Source organism: Channa argus, chromosome 3 (assembly GCF_033026475.1).
Source record: "Channa argus isolate prfri chromosome 3, Channa argus male v1.0, whole genome shotgun sequence".
NCBI classification, from domain to species: Eukaryota; Metazoa; Chordata; class Actinopteri; order Anabantiformes; family Channidae; genus Channa; species Channa argus.
In genome coordinates this window covers 16,228,330-16,251,705 of record NC_090199.1, presented here as the reverse complement: position 1 = coordinate 16,251,705, position 23,376 = coordinate 16,228,330, and the positions used below count along the sequence as shown (strand labels likewise).

General features: G+C 40.2%; 1 protein-coding gene across 27 annotated transcripts in view; it reads right to left on the bottom strand.

The window, feature by feature from the left end:
• Window positions 1–9,353, bottom strand: part of ptprdb (protein tyrosine phosphatase receptor type Db) — a 131,392-nt gene extending 122,039 nt beyond the window's left edge. For all 27 annotated transcript variants that reach the window (XM_067497222.1, XM_067497229.1, XM_067497232.1 and 24 more), the window contains exons 1-2: window positions 9,222–9,353; window positions 8,945–9,056 (exon numbers count right to left, since the gene is read on the bottom strand). The gene's annotated coding sequence lies outside the window, so the exon portion shown is untranslated. The remainder of the gene's footprint in view (window positions 1–8,944; window positions 9,057–9,221) is intronic.
• Window positions 9,354–23,376: the final 14,023 nt, after the last annotated feature.

Below are 23,376 nucleotides of genomic sequence, written 5' to 3'. Positions count from 1 at the left end.
TACAGAGCCACTGTGTTAAACTATATTCGCTGTCTGTTTAAAAAACATGCTGCAGCCTTGCTTTCTATTCTACACTCATTCTACAAATTCTTTTTATTCTGTGTTCTCCCACATAATCTTCTCTTTCTCGTCCCTTTCTATGGTCTCGTTCTCAGATTCGCTTTCCATCCCCTCTATCCCTTCTTCATCTCCCTGTGCACTGCTCTATCTTCCATCTGCTTCACCCTCTCTCCCCCTTCATCGCTTTCCTTTCGTCTCGACACCTGACAGAGACAGGATCCAGCAGTAAATCTCCTAAAGCACAGTCATCCACCATCCTTTACACCACAAAGCTACAGCACAAGAGAGAGAGAGTGAAGAAAGACAGGGCGATGGGAGAGGAAGACGTAGTGTTAGTTTGTTGAAGAGGAGAACAAAAGATACAAGATAACAAAAAGGCAAACAGACACAAAATGGCCTGAGAGGCAGGCGGTGGTGAAGGGGAAACAGACACTGATGGAGTTGCTAAAAGAGTGATGGAAGATTAAGACACAAGACTTAACACACACACACATAGTCAGTAGTCCATTCATGCTCACATACAGCGCTCAGTCACACACACACGCACGCACGCACACTCACACAAACCAGTGACAGGAAGAGCAGTATGCCCCCTGGGCCAGAAGACATCCTTCCTGCCCGCCAGAACGGGGCATGTTGGACTATGCTTTGTGTAAAAAAACCTTTAACTTCTAGAGGACCACCACTCAGCACTCGACACATTGCTTCATGCTACTGTACGTGTGTTCACATATGTGTCAACATCTACAGATATGTATGCATGTATGTGCCAATGTAGCAGCATACATTTGTGTCAATTTCATATTTGTGTGTTTACAGATTGTGTCTAGGCTTGTGTGCACAAATCTGTCCTTGTGAGTTGAATTAATTTGTCTGTAGCTGTGCACTCGGGTTTGTATTTCTGTGTGTAGGTGTTAGTGTGTTTGTGACAGCGGGCTGGGCAGAGTGTCCATAGCTGGTGGTTTATGGCTGCTGAGGTCTGATTACATTGCTGCGACTAGAGGGGTGAGCAGACTGGTGGTTCTATCTGTCTTCTGTTGGGCTGACTGAACAGACACACAGCGAATGGAGATGGCACAGCCAGAGACACTTGGCCTGGCTCCCAGAGATCTCACAGGGATACAGCTATATAATAGATTCACACAAGAAAATGCAGCTGATTCATAGTTGATTTGCCAGTTCCATGTCTGTGACCGAATTTTGTTGTTGTTTAAGTTGAACAGGTTGAACCGTGATGAGAGGACAGAAGACACGTGTTGCTCTCATGTGTCAATCCGTGTATTTGTGCATTCTACCATTTTTATCTATTTGTGTTTTTTTAATTCATGCAGTCATGTCATTCAACATTTGCTTTTCAGACATACTTCCAGTACATAGAATTTTTCCTCAAGAGTTAAACTTAAAGGATGTTAGACAACTTTCTCCATCATTGCTCAAACTCTTTGTAACAACCTGCATGTCAAGATCACCAAAAACCTTACCAAATGGAACGGTTATACAGTTTTAATTATACTACAAATTACTGATAGGGTGGATAGTTGGGCACTATTTTATACTTGCTTTTAGTCCATTCTGCTGGAATAGATTAGAAATGTACAGTATCCTACAATGTTCTTAATAAGTAAACAGTAAAAAAAGTACAAAGTTTATCTCAAACTATTTGCACCTTTATTGTGTGTTTCAGGCCTAAACTTAACCAAAGTGTAACCATTCCACGAACATTGGTCAATGACATAGTAATTAAATACATATTAATTGTTACCATGGGATAGTGAAGGTGGAGGGACATGTGGCAGAGAACAGGAGGGAAGATGTCATTACATTTATTGAGGAAAAGCTAAGTTCTAAGTGCTCTGGGAATTTGAAGAAAAGAGATTCGAAAGGACAAAGCCATAGCCAGTAGATGTGTGTGTGTGTGTGTGTGTGTTAGTGTGTGAGTGAGAGAGAGAAACTCTGTGACAGATGACAAACGAGAAGGTAAAAATGGCAAATAAATAGACATGAAAACCAGAACGATTGAGAGTTGGGGGGGTGGGGGGGGTAGAAATGGGAAAGAGACAACAGAGAGAGAGAGCTGGGAAGATGGACAGTGATGTATGATGGTAGTGGGCAATCCAGTACTGTGAGTACAGCACTGGGTTACTCCCAAGTGTGTGCCATGTATGGAATTGGAGAGAACAGTGTGAAGTAAAGTGATGAGGGAGTCTCAGATACTTGACTTTGTTTCTATTCGCTTCAAATGTATCAGCAAGAATCACCTTCAGACATTCAGTGAGAGAGAGAAAACAGACAGGAATAAGGAACAAAAGAGAAATAAGAGGAAGATAATGAGGGGGGAAATTTTTCTGTGTGTATATGTGTGTTAATGTGTGAATGCATGTGCATGCATGTGTGTGTGTACATATATCCTTGTGCACATGAGATTTTATGTGAATCTTAAATGAGGATGAAAATCAAGGCTTTAGGTTTTTAATCAGCCCCATCTGAGTGCTGTATGGGGACTCGGAGAAGCTTTCATCTAGAGTTTCTCTTTCTCTCATGCACACACACACACACACACACACACACACAAAGCATCCCCTCATGCCTTCTGTTCTAAATTTACACCTAACATGAGAACAGGAGAATGACGGAGGTGGCAAGGAGGAGCAAGGCAAGGTAAGGGAGTAAAGAAAGAGAGCAGAGGGTAGAGGAAGAAAGGTAGAGGACGTGAGGAGGAAGTGTGGATACAGTGGGTGGAGGAAAAGGAAAAGAGCACAGGGAAAGTGCACAGGAAACAAGCACAGGGGAGGCGTAAGAAGTGTAGACAGAAATGGGGAAGAGGCAAATCTAAAAGAGGAACAAAGGAGAGGAGAGGAGCCAAATTTGATTTAGACAGTGGGCAAGAAAGATGGAGAGAGGGAGGGATGGGAAGAGCTAGATAGACAGGAAAAGAGGGAGGGAGAGAGAAGGACAGCCATATATTAGTCAAGGTGTCCAGTCTATGTATTGCCTGCTGTGCAATACCACCCCTCTGATTTACTCTGCCGAGTGACTGATGAGAGGGAGGAAGAGAATGAGGGATGCAGAGATGGAAGGATGAAAGAGGAGTGAGGTCTCGCAACGAGCGTTTAGGCCAAATTAACGGCACCTCATAAATTAGACTAACAGTCAAACTGGAGGGGCTGGAGATGTGTGTGCATCTGTGTATTTAAGTAAATCTGTGTTGTGTATGTATACGAACGATGACATGTCAAGGGGGAACAATTTGAACCATTGCAAACATATTACTCTGATAAAGTAGTGATATTCAGCCGCTCACTCATACAAGCACAATCTTCCCCTGATTACCACATGTACTGAAGCGTTCTCTCCTGCACCATGCACTCATAAACTGCAACTGCAGGGAGCTTGTACACATTAAGGTGCTAAATTTAGGTTGTCCACCTTTTCACTTCTAATATTCTCACTTTTCCATCCTTGCACAATCCATGGGTGTATAACATGTTTGCCACAAACATGTGCAACACTGTTTATTCAAAGGAATAGTAATTAAAAGAACGTTTGCAGGAGAAAATAGGAGAAAGAGTTATTAGTTTTTACGCAACATTAATACAGTAGAGACACGTTTACAATGAACTCAAACTGTTCACTGACAATGTTCCTACTGAAATTATCTCAAAAATATTCAGTGTCAAAGTATTTTACATATTTCCTTCTAACATCTGCTCTTGACAACTGAGCATAAGTAACATTTTAATTGTGACTTTAAAGTGAGTTTCACCAGAGCTGAAATAAATCATATAGGGCACAGACAGGGCGCAGCAAAAAAAAACCCTGGCAATCAAATTGTAAATCCAGTAAACCACCATGTACTCAGGAAAAGGATGCCACACTTCATAGAGTAGCAACAACAATTTGTATTTTGTGCTAAATTTTAGTGTACACGAGGCTTCTTGCAATCTTTATTTCTTTTTACAACACGGCTAACATAAAGTCACACATTTTTTTCTCACTTCCTATATGTGTTCTTACAGTACATTACATTTCAAGCTTCATGTGGCATAAATCCTCCCTCATAAACGTAATGTTATTCCCTTTACATTGTAAAAAAATGTTAACTCTGTCAAAGTGCAGGCACTAGTCAATCGCTGTGTGATTACAGCAGTGCCTGACTGAGAGAGATACTAATACAAACACACGCACACACAGACACGCACACACACTAACTCACGCACCAATCTTGGCAGTGTAGAGTTGATGCTCAGAGTGATTAAAGTGTCGTGCTTCTGAGTGTGTCACCTGGGTGCTGCTGTATCTTAAATCAGGACAGTGAAGCTCAGATTGGGTATTGACTGGCCCGCAGAAGTCTCCATCCATCAACCTGAGAAACGATAGCACAGAGGCCGCCCTGGTGTAGCCATATACCACTGATGTTGCTCACTGGCTGGCTGAGGTGACGTAAGGTTATGATTATGGCACAAACCATTATTTATACAGAACAGTTTCCTGTCTCACAGGCAGATGTGGACTGACAGGCAACGTGTCTGCATCAAACAGACAGTGATACACACATATGCCCAGACATGCAGCACTTCTAGTAAGACATAAGACTTAATTTTCTTTCGCTGTCCTGTTGTCTTTCACTCCCAGTGCTACACACACACACACACACATATACAGAAACACAAACATACAGACAAGCACACATACCCGCAAACATACCACTCTGTCTTGAGGGCCTGAGCAGCATCTTTTGACTGTGTGCCTAATGATAATAAATGAGCCATCAAGGGTGGGGAGGGAGGCACTAAGTCATTCCCTTCATCGACAGGAGGAAGACTGGGAGCCCCAAGGTCATCCCACTGTCAGCATCACTCTCCCTAACAACTCGTCTCCCTCATTCACAGGCACATACTGTATGCGTCTGTGTGCATATGAATATGCACATGAAATAAAATGACCATGTTCACACTTATACCCTGTTGGCACAAAGAACCTTATGAACAGAGACAAGGATACACCAGACATCACCCGCTCCAGGATATTAATCTTCTACATAATTTTAATGTTTGTTCAGATGTTATGATAATTTTATATTTAAGATGTAACTCCAGACCACTTTTTGGCCATTCACTGGTCACCATCCTCTTGCTCTTATAGGGTGCTGTTCAGCCAGATAATACTTAACTTTTTCTTTTGAAGAGCTTTCACATGCCTAAAAAGTTATAACATTTTAAAATCTAACAAAAAATAATAATAATACAAAATAAAGAAAATAACAAGATGGCAGGTTGGAGAAAGGTCAGAACAAGTAAACTGAGCCAACATGGCAGAAGTGTTATTTTTGTTAATTATTGTTTCTTCACTCTTGTTAATCACCTTCAACACCTCTGATTTATTTTCTGATGCTTTGAGTTGTCTAGCTATCTAGTTGTTCCAGATATCACCATCCTGCCTTTTCCTTCAGCGAAACAGTACCAGATCATATCAGCTGAGGAGACAAGCATTGCATAACTGAAACATGTCTTTAAAACCCCCCTGACCCTCCTGATTTCCATCCCTCTCCCTAATGAGCTGCCATGTACTGTCATCTCTCAGAGGCACAGATCAGAATTCTAATCCAAAGGGGGAAGGGGGCGAGCAAGTCAGTTCCTCAAGAGACACATACCAAAGAAGGCCAAACCAGTGAATGTTATTAATGCTGTACTAAAAATGTAAGTTTGTGGGAGACAAGCATCAGAAGATGCGTTGGAGATAAGAACAGGAAGGTAGCGCCTTCACTTTCAAATGTGGGAATTCTTTTCACTCACACACACACACACACACACACACACAAACACAGACACAAATAAAGGCACACATGTACACACATAGGTATAGATTACACATGCACACATATATGTATATCATACACACACACACACACACAGAGAGACACACAGGTTGCAAGTTTAGACTGGAGCTGTAGAGAGCTAATTTGCACCACATTGAAATGCATCTCAATTAAAGAGAAACACATCGTGGTGCCAGGGGAGGAGAGAAGAGAGAGATGTGAGAGAACGGGAGGGAGGAACGGGGTGTGAAACAGTGTGTGAGAGTATGAGAGTAATAGAGGGGGGGTAGCTCAACTGTATTTGGCAGGGGAAAAAGGGAGGGAAAGAGAAAGACAGAGGGTGAGAGAGTGTGTTTTCATCTCCCTCTCTTGGAAAAATATCTCATTTTGGGATGAATCAGATTTAGAAAGGGTGTTAGGAGGTTGAGGCGCAGCTAAAATCCTAACTAACTTCAACCTCGTTATCATCAGCTCTTTGGTTTGCCGCCAGCACACCAGGGCTGTCCCTGCTAAAACTGTGAGTCTGTGTGTATTTTTAAGCCCAAGGCCATGTACAGTATGACAGAACAGGTGGATACGTGGAAGAAACAATAGGGTTTTACCTAAGTGTGTGGGCAAGTGTGACAGCATCACTGTGCATCTTGGTGTCTTTGAGAATGGGTTGAATTCTGTGTTTTTCATATTTGGCCATGTTAAAAATTAGATACTGTATTGTGTGTATGCATATACATTTGACTGTTATGAGTGACTTATTAAGTGTGCGTCTGAGAGAACAAACAACAACCCGAGGAAAGAAAACACACACACACACACACACACACAAAATCTGTCACATGGAAAAATCAGGACCGGCTTTGTATGCTGCAACAATTTTGCACGGACTGTCATGTTCTTAAGACTGCAATGATACTGCCAGCCCACCATCCTTACAACAACACCACACGCAAGTAGATCCATTCTTTTATGCTGTCAAAAGCTTCTCAACTTGTCTGCATTTTGCAAGAGGACTTTAACTCGGTATTTGCCTCTGCTCAAATACAAGTCACATAGCTCTTAGAGTGAAGAGCATTCTGGGAAATCAAGTCCTTTTTTATCTTGTTCCAGTGTAAGAGGCAGCTCCCTACTACTGACTGCAGCTCTGTAACACTATTATCATCATGATGTAATGCACCTACCCACCTACTTTAAGAAAGGATCTAGTTTCTGCAGGGATAATCAGCCGAACAGTATTAAAGCTATAAGAAAAGCTAGAACAACACTATCATCACCTTCATCATCATCTTGACTGCCATCAGCTATACTGTGTCAGCTCGTCATGAGAATACATCATCTCATTTTCACCTGACAAAAACTGATGGGGGTCGCTAAGGCTAAATGATCGGTTTGTTGCATGATTGCCTGGCAATGTCTACAGTGAAGTTCACAATCTCAGCAGAAACATGTGTGAATCCCAGACCGAAACTCATCTGAAGAGAGCGCAGGAGGTAAATTGAGGAGCGATGACAGGGGATGCTCTCCAAAAGAAATGAATTTCCATTGGTATATTACGCTGACCTTAAATGTAGCTAGAAACATGAAATCAGGTCTGATTATTAAATATCCACAGCTCACCCACTGTGGGAAAAATATCATTTCCTTCTGCATTCTCACTTCAGGTTTTCAAGAATTGAGCAGAGACATAACACAGTGGAGCCTCAAATTTCTCGTGTCATCTGAAGCTGGCTTCATTTGTGCTTAAGTCTGTGGCTTTACTCGGTCAATCCTCTTGTTTGTCTTGCAGTCGTATAGCTAAGCTAAAATAAGCGGTAGCCTTCTTCCACATAAACCTCATGCTGGCGACAAGCATGTCAAATCCAGAGGAGCCCAGTGTGTATCAGTGAAGGCCCTGACAGCTAAATATAAAAATATAGAAGCTCAAAGAAAAACTGCTTACATGGGTTTTCCTTTCCCTCCAATACTTTGAGTTAGCATAATCTCTCTCTCTCTCTTTCTCTTTCTGTCTCTTTTTGCTCACTTATTCTTTCTTTGCATACACATAACTGAGCAAAGCCAGCACACACACACACACACCAAGAAACACTTGTGGGTACATGTATCAGGAAAAACACCACTAAACTGTACGTGGACAATAACACAACCTCCACAGGCACTTTATCATGCCCTCTGTGTCTTTCCGGTCTCTCAATCTGCCCTTGATGACACCGATTATGAGCCTTTAAGCGGCCCGCTGTTGTGCATGGGTCGACAGATCAAGTTGTTATTACATTAAGTAGGGACTCTCTATTAGTGCAAATGGTGGCACATAACCAGATAATCGGCTGTGGACAGCAAGTGTGGCTATGTGGGAGGTGAGATGCTAGCGGATGGTGTGTGGGAGAGTAATGTTTTATGTTGGAGGAAGTGTGATATCTCCATTATAGACAAGCTTAATTGATAAACAGGACAATAAAAGCAGCAAATGGCCCCATAGATTTCTGCCTACAGCACAGCCAGCAGTACTGTAGGATGTCACTATCTTTATAATAGGGACTAATGACACTGACAATAATAGAATATTAAGCAGAAGCTTTAGTAGAACATCAGACAATGTCATCATTTTCAGAAATAAAAGCCTAATAAAATCCCTCTCATGAAAGGTGGGAAGCAGTACTTCCCTGAGGGATCCCACAAATGTTTCTTTCTCCCCACTCCTGCACCCTGGCTGCCTGTGTTTTACTCTCTTCGCCCTCCGTGATGGGAATACTGACTGATAATTGTCACAAATGGGCACCTTTAATTTCCATGCATAATAAGCAGAACTTCGCAGCCATGGGGTACAAATTTAAAAGAGAGCCGCGGTGGAGCTGCGCTACCACGCTCCCTCTCAGCTTCTGGCATGAGGAAACAAGTCATGACATGCCTCTTTAAGTTGTTAATTTAAAAGAAGACTAAAGTGCCCGGGTTATTTGGACACGCCCGTTTCAAATCAGTACAACAAATCAGAAAGAGAGCTTTCGAATGACAGCCGGAGGAAGGAAAAAAAGGCAAAAGATTACAACCGAGCAGCAATTGTGGCCAAAGTGTGCTCACCAGAATATCCGGATGAGAGCTCGATGTACGGAGAATCCCGAGGAGTTTCCCCTTCTTTCTTCAGCCCAAGTTGAAGACAGCGATCAGACGCGCTCCCACAGTCCCGACTGAACTGCACAGAGAAAAGGTAAAGAGAGAAAGCACGTCAGCCTATAGACGCTCACATCCTGGGCTGTAATCGAGGTCACCCCCACCCCCACCGCACCCCACTCTCTGCTCCCACCCAAAAAGTACATCAATAATTACACACATTTAGCTCATTAATCCGGGACTCTACCTCTTAAACGAGACGGGATCACCAACACAGAGTGAAAGAGACGGAAAAAGGAACCGGGCAAGGCAGCAGCTGACAGATTTGACTTCAAACTGATGCTGACGATGCGCACCGAGATAAGCTCCGGAGGAGAGAGAGAGAGAGAGAGAGAGAGAGAAAGAGTGTGTGAGAGAAGGAGAGACAAAGAGAGAGAGAGAGAGAGAGAGAGAGAGGTGAACTGAAACGGCTCCACTTAAACGTTATTCAGGTAGGCCAGGAGATGCAACACTAACCACTTATGCATTAAAGAAAATGAAACCTGCCACGTGAACTCATTAAAAGTCATGGTAAACAATTGAAACACGCATACCCACGAAGGCCCTGGTCCCTGTTTAACATTCACAATCCAATAGGAATGAGACTGGTACTGCCCCGAAGCTGAATGTCACCAGGAAAACTGTGAGTCCTGCACACACACACACACACACACAAACACAGGCACGCTCACACACACATACACACACAGATGAAGTTTTTACTATTTTTTGTGGGAACTGTCTTGGGAATTTGGGGAGGAAGTGATCTCCATGTTTACTCTTTTTTGTCTTTTACAGATAAAAAATGCAAAAATCAATCAATACGTACTTTAGTATAAAATTTATAAATTAGCAAATACTTAATAGTCTACTAACTTGCATGGCAGGTTTTTATTTTATAGTAGAGCTTAATAGCAGAGGCGGGCCACATTGTCTTGAATGATGTCCAACCTCATCGTAAAACAGCAACATCAACTTTTATGAAGTAAAAACTTGCGTGGCCTGCGTGGAGAAAGAGCAGATGTGCTGTTTCGCGCCATTAATGCCATATATTTTTAGTGTGGCTATTGTTTAGGCCATCATCTATTTATGAGGCACAATGCATAACATCCCGGTACCTTGGCTACACAATTTCCTACGAGAGAACCCTATTACAGCATCATCACAGGAGTTTAACAGTTTGTGCAGGTGCAAATCTTTTATATGTTATTCAGCTGATTTTTGGTCAGAGGGAACAGTGTCAAGCACTAGCAATATTAATGCTTCAAGTTTTCATGACACCCGGTTTTATATTAAAGCTGCCACATGCAACTTAAGCTAGCTCTAGCAATAGACATGAAATCAATCCACTGCGCTCGAAACTCTGTTCTACTTCAAACAAAAAAAATCTTAAATTTCTCTCGATTCAGGTCCAAAAACTTTTAGAAAATAAAATCTCCTTCTGGTAGACCTGTTCATTGAGCCTGGATCACAGGAGGCTTTACCAGCTCCTCTCCACATTGACATAAGTCTGGACCATAACCTGTGTTTGGTGTAAAAGAATATCAGAAAAGGTTTCATACTATATTTTTATCGTGATCTTTGCTGACTGCTGTTACAAATAGTAGTAGAGTTCTGGACACCGTCCTGCAGGAGGACACAAACAAAGGAAAGAAGCAAACCAGGTAGGACAGGGCAGAGAGGAGAGAAGATGAATGGAGCTGGTGGATTAAGGGCAAAGTTCAGGGTGAGATCCATGTCTGTCTCTTGTTACCTTCCCTGCCCATAGAGAGCACGAGAGAGGAGAAAGGAGTAGGAGGAGGAAAATAATTCCAAGTGGTGAATCTTTCTCTTCATATCTCATTCCTGAGTCACCACTTCATCTGTCCACCTACCCCTAGCTCTTCCATTCTCTCTCTCTCCATCTCCATCGTCTCTCTACCCCTTTTTCTCATCCCTCCTGCTCTGCTTTCTCTCTCTCTATCCTTCTCTCTCACACTGTCTTTCTAGGATCATCTCTTGTTTGTTCATGCACCCAAATGTCTGCAACATCCTGCTCTCTATTTACAGAGCATGTGGGATGAAATGTGTGCGTGTTTTTGTGTGTGCGTGCACGTCAGCTTTGTACTTGGGCATCTCAGTGTATTTGTATGTATATATGTGGGTTCATTGGAGTCTTTGTAGTGATATTTCCAACAGTCTATAAATGTTGGGATATTGATCCATGCTTGCACTGTATGGTACATAACTGGTACATGTTTTTGCTGTCCAATATTATATGGAACTGTTTACTAAGGAAGACAATGTTTTAACATTATATGACCTATGTGTATGTCGCTAACAATGCAGTGAGTGAAAGATACATCCCTACATGTGATTTAGGGAGTAAACTGGTCAGTTAGATCATGGGTTTATCAGTCAGATCCTTTTCATTTCTCTTTGAAAGGGCAGAGGAAGTCATAAGGACAGAAGTGTGTATTATAAAGCTCTTACTTTGTGGATTTAAAGTTTTAGACTTTCCTTGCAAAAGCTACGTTGGCTTCAGAGTGGGTTGTTTAAGACACTCTGGGATTCAATTCTTCAGTAGCTTTAGACTGGTCTAAACCTGGATTTAAAGGTGATAAATCTTATTACTATGCGCCTGCTGTTATATCTGTATCCATCTGTCTATCTGTATTCTCTTTCTTGAGTCACTTAAATAATGCGAGGAAACTCGTGGTACATGTTTCTTATTCAGGCTCGTCTGGACTGAAGAACTTACATGTGCTTTATTTAAAACAGTCGCAGTCCTTAAAGATTAGCTTGTTACGTGAACATGGCCATGTGGAGTGTGGTATTTTATACAATTTTGTTCACCCACCACATTTTCTGCCCAATCAGGAGTGTGTTCTGCTCTAAAGTAGCACTCGTGGGGTCACCGAGCTGGTCAAAGAATCAATTTCCTATACTATAACATTGACTAACAACCATTGGAAAACTATTAAAGCTACAGAGGCACACTCCCCATCCCTCCGTCTTAATTATCCATCCCCTGGGCTGTCATCATTAAGGCAAGCCAGACACTGGGACATATTTGGCATTATATTTTTAATGCTACAACAACCGGCTCAGCAAAAACCCACCACAGATTATTCACAGCGTGTGTTTTGGCTCGGCTCCATATACTGTGACACATTATTATACTTGCAGCCCTCCCTTTCCTTCCATCCTTTTCCCCCTTCTCCCCCTAACACCCACCTATCCTACTTTCCATACCCTTCTTCATCTCTCACCTCCTCCCTTTTCCCTCTTCAGATATTTTCCTTGCCCTCTCTGCAATGAAAAGGACAGAATAAAGCATCTTCATACGTGTTCTGTCGATGCGCTTACAAGATCAGTGTTACCGTGTGCGTGTATGTGCCCTAAGTGAGTGGGGCTGACTATGTGTGCCAGTTGTTTGTGTGCCTCTCTGTGTGCAGCAGGAAATTCAAAAACTAGGCCATATCGACCACCCAGGGGTTTGAAATCTCAGGGGGTACCAAAGCAACATGGTTTAAATAAGAAAGAAAAAAAAGCATTTCCAACACCATAAAGGGGGAAAAAAGACAACGCACATGCACATCCTAACGCATACACATAGAGACTAGCTCCCCTCCCCATCTGATAAAGCCCTGGCTCATATTGTGTTCAAAGTGTAACATCAAACACTTAATCACACACATCTAAATAAATCTTATCTAGCTTGATAAACATCCATATTTCATTTATACGTTCCTTCAGCTCACGCTGGTGGCCAGCCATTTTCCTAGATTAGGGCTTCTCCTGCTGACAGTCCCAGAGTGATGAGCTGTAGACCTTGTCACTATTGATCCAGTTCAGAGTATAATGGATATAGATGGGATCGGCTCTGATTGGTTTTGAATTTCTTTTCTCAGAGGTGACGGTTTAACTCACCCTCTGACCACATCAGTGGCAGGATTGGTTCGAGCAAAAAGTTTAAAAATTGGTTTGCTGTCTTTGACATTGCATACACCCTGAACACAGGTCCTTCTAGGCTACAATCTTTACTAAGGAATGGATGAACATATTTTCTTCCCCCCTAATTGATTCTCAGACTAATATAAAAGCTTAAATGTTGGAGGAAGCAAAATAAATTACCAATACGATATTAGTCTAAAACCCTTTTAGCAGTGCTTATCTGTGTGAGACAACAATGAAGTGTTGGTGGGATTTAAGGTGTGTTGTCTAGATAACTGTGAATATCAATAATTCTATTAATATTAGTTTCTGTCCCATTGTGTCACTACAGGTCATCACCTCCCAACTCTGTCTCCATTTAAAAATTGATGTCATTTCACTGTTGACCCTGGGACCTTACGTTGTGACAGTAGAAAATAGATGCCTAACGTAACTTCACACTATAAGGTCAAGTCATCCTGTCCATTGTTGGAAGGCTAAGAAAAAAATTACCATGTTTGTTTCAATTAAAGGTGAGCATGACAGCAACTAAACACATGTTCAGCACTGCAGCCTCTAAGGTCTTGGTTGCTTCGTAGCCTGCCAGAGCATGATTGTACCCCTGACACTTTTCTCTTTTTGCCTGCCCGAGCTTGGGAAGAGTCGTAGAATTCGTACTCAGACCCTGTTAGCGATCACAGTGATGTGTACTCTGTCAAGTCAAAATGAACTGTGCATGAGCTCACCTCTTCAAGCAGTCCAGAGCAAGGTACGCTGACCTGTGCCTCAGCCAGGAACAGAACGATAACACTCTTCAAATGAACTGGACTTTGGGGGTCAAACATGCTTAGGCACAGTACTGATTGCCCAGTGTGAGCACACCGTAAGTGTCTCATGTGAAACACATAGTTGTATAACGTCTTTGTTCACCCCTGTGTCTACTACCTGTGCTTTCTACTGCTTCTGATTCACTATTATTAAGGGTGCAATCAGTGAAAAGTATTAGAAGAGGATAATGACAGGGCAGCTAAAGCCTTTCAAACATCAGAAAGTATCTACAATCAGAGTAGCAGAAACTATTGTGACACTGGCAGAATAATGTCTTTTAAAAGTGTGAAATGCTTCCACTGTTGGTTTGTGTTTATGTGTTGAATAAATGAATCAAACCTGGATGTTGACAATAATGTGTGCTAAAGAAGCACTAATTGATCTCTGTATATTTTTGTGTTATTAGTTGTTGTATTGCTGTAATTGTATTGTAATTGTGTTGTATTAGTGATGGAGTGTGTTACTCTCAACAGTTATAATGCCATGTCTTGAGTGTTTCAATGTCCATTCTTTGAAATTGCTTCTCAAATCCTGCACTCAAAGTCACTGCACGTGGAATTTAGAAGAATTCAACTAATGGGCATTTTCCGAGAAGACATTTTGACATCAGCATCAGGTTCCTGGTAATGTGCATACTGGCTCACTATCACACTGTGAAGAATCAACCCTTTCTCATCCCCATGTCATCAGGAGAGTCATTGTTAATATTCTACCTGTGCTTCTCTATAATAAGTCATAATTGCTGTTATGAAAAATTCCTATTTGCAAAGTACATGTGGTGCCCACAATACGAAATTTGGCCATCGATTGGAGGCCTGGTGCTCAGATTTAGCATTCCCAGCTTGCTCAGTCCACACAATCAGGCCACATTTAAAGCACCTTTATTACAACTTGAAAGAGACAGTAATGCTGCAACCAAACATGGGGGTCACATCATTAATGAACACAGCAAAGTCTCCAGTTCAAGAGCTGTTAAAAGCAGTTTAGTAGCTGCAAAAACGTTTAGTAAATGCAAAAACGGAGCTGGTAGTCCTGCTAATCATGTTGCACTGAAAGAAGAGGAACCAGTCTGAAAGGCAGCACATTTTGGAACCAGAGGGACAAAACCATTAGAAAAGAAACACACTGCTCACCCAATTATTAAGTGAAAATACCCACATGCCAATCCACTTCAAATACGGGTGTCCCACCAAATTTCAGCCAGGGGACTCCACAGAAAGAGAGAACCAGCGTTAATGTAAAAGAAAAACACTGATATCATTGAACGCTGCTTGATAATAATGGGTTGGCTGAAATTAAAAAGACAAACTTTATGCTAATTATATTCAAGGAGGTTTGTGTGTCCTCTGGGGATATCTCTGGGCTTAAGAATAACAATACAAACAATTAAACTGCAATCTGTCAAGCAGCACTTCATTTAAACAGACTTTATCCTTACCATTTTACATTTTGTTACATAGCGTGTTACATAGAAAGACCCTGGAAATTAATTGAGGCACAAGATTGACAGCTAGCCATTTTATCTGGGTAGTTATTTTTTCTAATCTTTATAATATTATTTCAGGAATTATTAAAAAGCACCAAAGAGCATATAGACAAAATTGAATTAACGCTCATCTACCCAAAATACCATGTATTGGAGTATGTATTTGGAGAGCTGTATTGAAACAACTTTGCCTGATTCTGAGCACCACAAAATATGATTTTTAGGTCATTTGTACCAGTAGCCAAAAATGACCAACAGCTACACAGTCTTACTATATAGTGGCTGTAGTAAATTTATGAACGTCAAGTACCATTTAGACCTTCAAAATGTTGTCAGGAAGCGTATGGGGTAGTTGGATGAGTCACATAAAAAAGGACTTTCCCAGAGGAGACCAGAGTTCAAGTCCAGTGTTCAGCTTCAGCTTTTACTGCTGTCGTTGTTCTTGCATCCAGTCATGTGACATGTTATGTTAAGAGAGGAGTGATTTTTAATGTAAACCACCACTTTTTTAGTGTACTAACTCTATCTTTATATAGTGCCCACACTGTACTCTGACGTTTTAGTGCCTATCCCTAACCAAACCACTGGGTTTTTTTTATTTGTTCAAGTGTTTAGACTCAAAAAAATTGCAGAAAACTAGCCACCAATTTGGTGCCATTATAAGGAACTGTATCAATTAATTTATTGCCTGGCACCAAAAGAAGTGCAATAACAATAGCTTCCCTATGCATTTTTACAAAGATTAGGTGTAGGGACAGACAAGCTGTATGTGTACTAGGGTTTATGTAAAAAGTGGATGGTGAATTGCAAGGTCAGATATTTTGACACAAAGAAGTAAGTTGTGTGAGAACAATTTACTGATATTCTCAGTAATAATATATTTGCAACTTATTGTTTCAGTAAGTTAACAACATAACCTTGTTGTTTTAAAAGAAAATCATTTTACAAAAACATTTGCAGCTGCAGTTTCTTTGTACAGCAAGTAATTTTTATGACACAGGGTTACGCTGACCTTTAATGGTGAGATGCCTTTTATGATGTGATGTGGTAAAGGCTTGGTTAGGGCACACAAATGACTTGGTTAGACTTAAAAGTCATTTTTTAAAGAAAAAGCACACCCTCTTCTCACTGTACAATATATAAAAATGTCATCTTATTGCTCCTTTCCCCCCCACCATCATAATTACTGTGGCAATATTAGAAGGCTTTGTTACTTTAACATTGGGGCCATATGCTGAAAAGACTGATGCTGTTTCACACTACTGCTAGATGTCATTTAAAACAAAAACTATGGATTGTAATGAACTGCTTCACTAACAATTATTGATTGATTACCACAGTTATGGAAAGCTACTATGGGAAAAATAAGGCAATTACTTAATTGTTCTCTCCTAGACGCACTGTTACAAGATAAGCTATTTTTATTTAAAAGGTAGTAACATCATTCATTACTATCTAAAAAATTCACAATAATCCCTATTTGCCATTGGGATCTTCAGAATTGGCAGATTCTCCCGCACTGCACTGTGTACACCAACAAGCCCAGTTTCTCTGTAGGAATTTTGTTTATTTATTTAAGGGACATTGCACATTAATGATGCTGGCAACAGCAGTGTAAATGTTCCAAGGTTAGCTCAGCAGCTAATTTATACCCATTGTCGTGACCTAACTAAAAATGACAAATGATAAAAAGCATTTAACAATACAGTCAGACAAGCATAAACACTACAAACAAGTTAATCCATCAAAACATCGGAGCATGATCTTTATTTTAGATGATTTTGCAAGAAAACTTGCCAACGAGTCCTCTGCAGCTTTTCACTTTTAGAGAAGTGGGGGAACTGATGCAAGGCAAAACAATTTTATAAAAGCCACTGATTGCACATGTATGGTCACATCTTTGTTTGTTTTATTTACACTGCACCTGCACTAGAACAAATTGTGTCTGTCTCATGTGTTTTCCACTCACCACAGACCTCTCTGCCATGCAGCCAACTCTACACACCTGCCCTGTTGTTAAAACAGAGTGTGCGTCTGCAACATACTGGGATAGGTGTGCAGATGTGGCTTGCCAGCTCCTGCCAAATTATTAAAACACAACGTAAACATTTCTCCTATATGTATAAATAGCAAGTGCCTCAAACACAGAACAATGTTTCAGAGAAAATTAATCATTCCCTCTAAACCACTGTAGATGAAAAATAAGGATGGAAAGAAGAAAGGGCTAGAAAGGGAGCAGATGGGCACATTGGAGACTGTCTTTGTGGCTTTAGATGTTATATATCAATTCTCTAAGGGGCCTTGGGCGATCCCAGGTTACCATGTTAATTGATATCCCCATTAAAGAGATAAGTAGGGTCAAGGAGGAAGAAAGGGCCAGGGAGCAGATAAGTTACTGCAGGGTGGAGTCGGAAAGACAGAACAGAGAAGCAGGAAGGCGTGGAGGAAGATAGAGGGGTGAGAGAAGAGTGTGCAGGGAAACTAATCCATTGGGAGATGACCACAAATGTTTAAGAGTATGTTTTAGGGATAGGTGTGCAAATGTCTCAGTAAATGTCTGAGTAAATGTTCTATCATGTCTGTGAGAGAAAAGGCCACAGAGAGAGCAAAGAGGAAATCAGTGCTCATTGGCTGACAGAGCTGCTCTCACCTCGTTTGTGATGAGTCACAGTTTGGAGAGCCGTTAATTACGCTGATGGCTGAATCAAAACTCAGAGAACGAGAGCAGCTGTCTGAACATTTACATATCACACAGCCTAGATGGAGAAGAAGGGAGGGAAATAGGGAAAATAGGGAGTGGAGAAAGGTAAAGGGGGACTCAGGGAGATAGGAGGGGAATTAATACAGAGAAAGAGTGAAGAGAGACCCAAAAAATGTGGGGAGAAAATTAAAGGTTACAATCAGGGCAGGGGGTAAAGCAGCGAAAGGGAACAGTGATTAGAGAAACATTCAGTAACGATCACCTCTTCTTTATTTTTGTTTTTAAGTCTTCTAAAGTTCTTTTCTTTGAAGTCACAGAAGAAGTTTGGGCATCATCATTACCATATTCTAATGCCCTATTAGCTATTGCAAATATTGTTTTATAATAAATTAATTTAAGTAATTTTTTAGGAATGTAACTATGGGGATGCAAACCTTTGCACTAATATAGTTTTTATTAATATATACCATATCATGTATAAACGTTTTACGTTTTTTATGCACTCCTTGACCATTTTTGGTGATGAACACTAGCTGAATGTGCATTGATATTATTTTAGGTTTAGGGTTATGTGTGCTTCCCCTTACACTGAAATTACATGCAAACAACCCCACAGCTAATATAATAATAATGGACATGCAGGTACAACCACTGTTCCTTCATCATCAGAAGTAACGAAAATGGTCAACGAGTGCATGAAAAATGTACAGTAAAATAATGATAATCATATTCAAATCAAAAGTTTGGATCCCCCTTGATAAATAATTGAAATTTAATTTGATTCTGATGAAGGTATAATTATACTAGCTAGAATGCATTAAATATTATGTTACGTATGTTATGTAACCCGCATCAAATGCATTATTATAGTTTTACTGTAAAGTAAAAACAGGCTTTTAGCACAGGGCCTTAAATGACTAACTGGCATATATGTACATCGTTTTCTGCATCTTGCCTAGGATTTCCATTACCGAAACCAATAATTAAATTAGTTTTCTTTATTTCGTTGTTTTACTACATTCCTAAAGCTGACAGCCTTGAAGCCAGCACTGACCAGAATAAGCCTTTCTTTGATTTCAGAGTCACAAACAAGGCGAGCCATTAGCATACAGCTGCCAACAGGCTAGCCTGCAGCTGCACTTAAAGCCTTTACTTTCCTTCCAAAAATAAAACAACAAAACAACACAAGAAACACAACAAGTGGCTGCTTTGCATTGGTTGCATTTGAAAAGAGAATAAATAACCTACATTAAAACAAGTGGCTGTTATATGTGGTATCTTTAAGACCACCAACAATTCATAGCAACATGATTTTAAACACAACTACCAGCTTTTAATGCATTGTTACCGTTTTTTTAAATGTACAGATGTCTGATCATTAGAAAACCCCACTATAATTTTTTTTATGATTTGTAAACCATACCTTCTAACTGAGCACCGAGCTGAATAAAGAAAGGTCGAAAATAGAAGAAAAAGTGCTAAAGAGGTGAAGGACAAGTAAATCGCATTCTTATATTTCCTATGTTTTGAAGGAGACCTTTGAGTCAGTGACTCCAGTTGTGATTTGCCTCTGGGAACAAATTTAATTGAGGTGATTTCCAACTCCAACTGAAATTTAAAATGCTGTCTCTGGGAACACTTTAAAATCAAGTTTATGGTGTGCTCTCATCAGACAGACTAGGTCACTGCTTTTAGGCCACAGTGTTTACTGGGCGTGAGAGGAAGGCAGATGAGATAGCTATGTCAATCACAAAGACCTCGTTCATGACAAGCAGGTGGCTGTGGTGGTGGTGGTGAGCCTCTAGTGAACAGTCTCTCTCAGTCTCTTAGTCATCACAGAAACTGCACTCAGCTGAGTTAGACAGAGAGAAAAGGGTGCGTCTCAATGTTAACAAACACAGGCCTTGAAACTTAATCGATATTTTCTTTATGCAGCAGATTTAGTGTTTTATTAAACCATGCAACAAGAAAAAGGATAAACAACCACATACTTTGATAATTACAAAACTGTCTATGAACAATATCTATCTATATAAATCCTAAATATTTTTCGATTTTTAGGTCAATGGTAGTTTAGGTTTAGGTAGTGACAACAGGATGGTGCTTCTGACAAACTTCTGTGGGATGTGTTTATTGCATATTCAATTGATCAGTTGGGAATTCATTGCTACATATCTGGCATCAAAAAGCTCTTGAACATACCAAGACCCGCATAAGTGAGAATCTCTGCAGATATTGCTTATTTTGCTAACAAAACAGAAACATGATTTAGCACGTAAACATTTGCCCTGCATGAAAAGATGTGAATCCAGCAAAATTCAGATGCTGCCACATTGAGCATAATTGTAAACAAGCCAAACAAAACAAAACATATACTGTAGAACACAATACAAAAAACAAAGAAATAATTGTAATAAAAAAAACTAATATATAAATATACTGTAGAACAGAATGCAGGGTAATAAAGATTAATACACTCTTAATGTAACTAGATCCCAACCCTTAACAGTCTTTTTGATATCAGATCAATCAGCCCAAAAAAATACACATACTAAATACACAAACTCACACTTATCTAAGGTTGATTCACACTTTCAAGTTGTTGGTGGACATTTCCATTCTTTTGCCTAAAATATTTATGGAGTTAAAATGTAATATAACAACATTAACTGTGAAAAAACATTTTAAGATTATACAAAAGTACATACTTTACAAAAAAGGTTAATAAGGCAATATATCTGTGCAACTTATGTTATAACAAGCTGAAAAGCTTCTTTGTTTGAACATTTTCTTGTTGCAACAATGAAAAAGAAAGGACCTTAAAACAGCATTAGCCATTTGTAGAGTATATGAGAGAGATGGATGGGTTTTTGTTTGCGTATAAATTAAAAAAACATTAATCCTTAGATCCACGAGTGACTGGACCCTAAATGACCCATCTTAGAATCAGTGTGTTTTTATGCCACTTTTGTTATTTTGGTTAAAAATAATCATTTGTATTGTTTTTGTATTATATTTTTGTCCACACAAGAATAATTTCAATTAATTAATTAATTGAACAATGTAAAATTACACAACAGCAATAGAACAATGAGAACATCCATTTTGTATTGTGTATATGTGTCTGGTTCAACTTGGGGTTCAGTGTCTTGCTCAAGGAAACTTCAATTTGTAGCCGGAACATAGGGTAGTAGTGCCCTGTCATGCCCTTAGTGAGAGAGAGTATATGCGTGTGTGCGTGTGAGTAACTCTCTTTTCTTGCCCTCTTGACTCATCACTGTATGCAGTTGTGACAAACTACATTAAATTTCAATACTGACTGTTGACTTTACCATCTTTTTTACTTGAATGATTTGAATGACAAGCAAACCATCGATCAATATGTAGCTATATAAATAAATGCAGACATGCATGCGCACACACAAAGACACACACATGCAATACATACAGTAATCTTAGCTAGTTAGTTTTGCAAACTATAAAATAAACAAATTTAATGATAGATGATAAGAAACACACTCGTTCACACAATAGACATTAATGACACAATCGCACATCGCTTCATTATTTTTACCTCAGAAATTTATGTGCATGTCCTTTGTGACTACCGCGTCTAAGAGTATGTGTTATAGTATGTGTGGTCCACAGAATATATATATTTCAATATATATATTCCTGACAGTCAAAGAAACATGAAATTCCAGAGTGCACCTATGGAAGATTGGGGTAGTAATACAAAACTTACAATTTCCTAAAATGCATAAATATTAGGTACAAAATTTTATTGCATTACTTAATTGGGTTATGAAACAACTTTTCATTATGAAGATATTAAAAGAAAACAACCTCACTGGGTCATTTTTGACCCACTCATTCATCTAAGGGTTAACAGAATTCATTAGCTTTAGAGATGTTGGCATGTTTTTTTTATTTTATAGAGCTGGGCTAAGTGTTTCCTGTTCCTTGCAGCATTTATGTTATGATAGGGTAATTTGCTCTTGGCATAAGATTCTAACTCAGAGGCGCTAGAATGCTATAGATTTTTTCATCTCACTCTTGCAAAGGAGAAGGGTAAGCACATTTCCCAAACAATTCCTCTTGACACTATATGATGTACGTCATGTGATTATACTTAAAACTAGTATTGTGATGATCAACATTTTTACTCCGAACTTTTAGGCATTCAGTATCATCAGCTGATGTTTTTACTGCATCTTTTATTCAGTGTCTTTTTCAGAACCAGGACAGTTGAGTTGTGATGAAACCCCTTTAATATATAATTATGCAAACTTATTAAATGACAAAGGACTGGTGCCAGTCCCACTTCTGGATAAATGCAGAGGGTTGTGTCAGGAAGGGCATCTGACGTAAAACACATGCCAAATTAAAAATTTTAATCATGACTTTCACACCGAAAATGACTTTCATCCCAGATCGGGGGGGGGGGGGGCCTGGGTTAACAACGACCGCCGCCAGTGCTGTTGATCCACAGGGTACCGGTGGAAATTGGGATACTGTTGATCGAAGAAGGAGAGGAGGAAGGTGTGTTCATAGGCAGAGAGAGAAGAGGAAAGCTAAGAATGCAGGACTGACATTAGGGAGATTGAATGTTGGGACTATGACAGGGAAGGCTAGAGAGTTGGTTGACATTATGCAGAGAAGGAAAGTGGATATACTGTGTGTCCAGGAGACCAGGTGGAAAGGTAACAAGGCTTGAAGCTTAGGAGCAGAGTTCAAGTTTTTCTACCATGGGTGAGACAGGAAGAGAAATGGAGTGGGAGTTATGTTTGTGAGGAATGTTCTAGAAGTGAAAAGAGTATCAGACAGGTTGATGAGTCTGAAGCTGGAAATTGAAGGCGTGATGTTTAATGTTGTTAGTGGTTATGCCCCACAGGTAGGATGTGAGTTAGAAGAGAAGGAGAAATTCTGGAGTGAGCTATAGATGAAGTGATGCAGAGCATCCCCAGAGGTGAGAGAGTGGTGATTGGTGCAGATTGATGAGAATATGATGGGCAGGTTTGGTCTTCAGGACATAAATCCAGAAGGACAGACGGTGGTAAACTTTGCAAAGAGGATGGAAATGGCTCTAGTGAACAGTTTCTTCCAGAAGAGGCAGGAACATAGGGTGACATATGAGAGCGGAGGTAGAAGCACTCAGGTGGACGACATCTTATGCCGACGTTGTAATCTGAAAGAGATCAGTGACTGAAAGTATTGGTAGGGGAAAGTGTAGCCAGACAACACAGGATGGTGGTGTGTAAAATGACTCTGGTGGTGAGGAAGATGACGAGGACAAAGGCAGAGCAGAGAACGAAGTGGTGGAAGTTGAAAAAGGAAGAATGTTGTGTAGTTTTCAGGGAGGAACTGAGACAGACTCTGGGTGGTCTGGTCTTCGTAGATTTAGAGAAAGCGTATGACAAGGTGCCGAGAGAG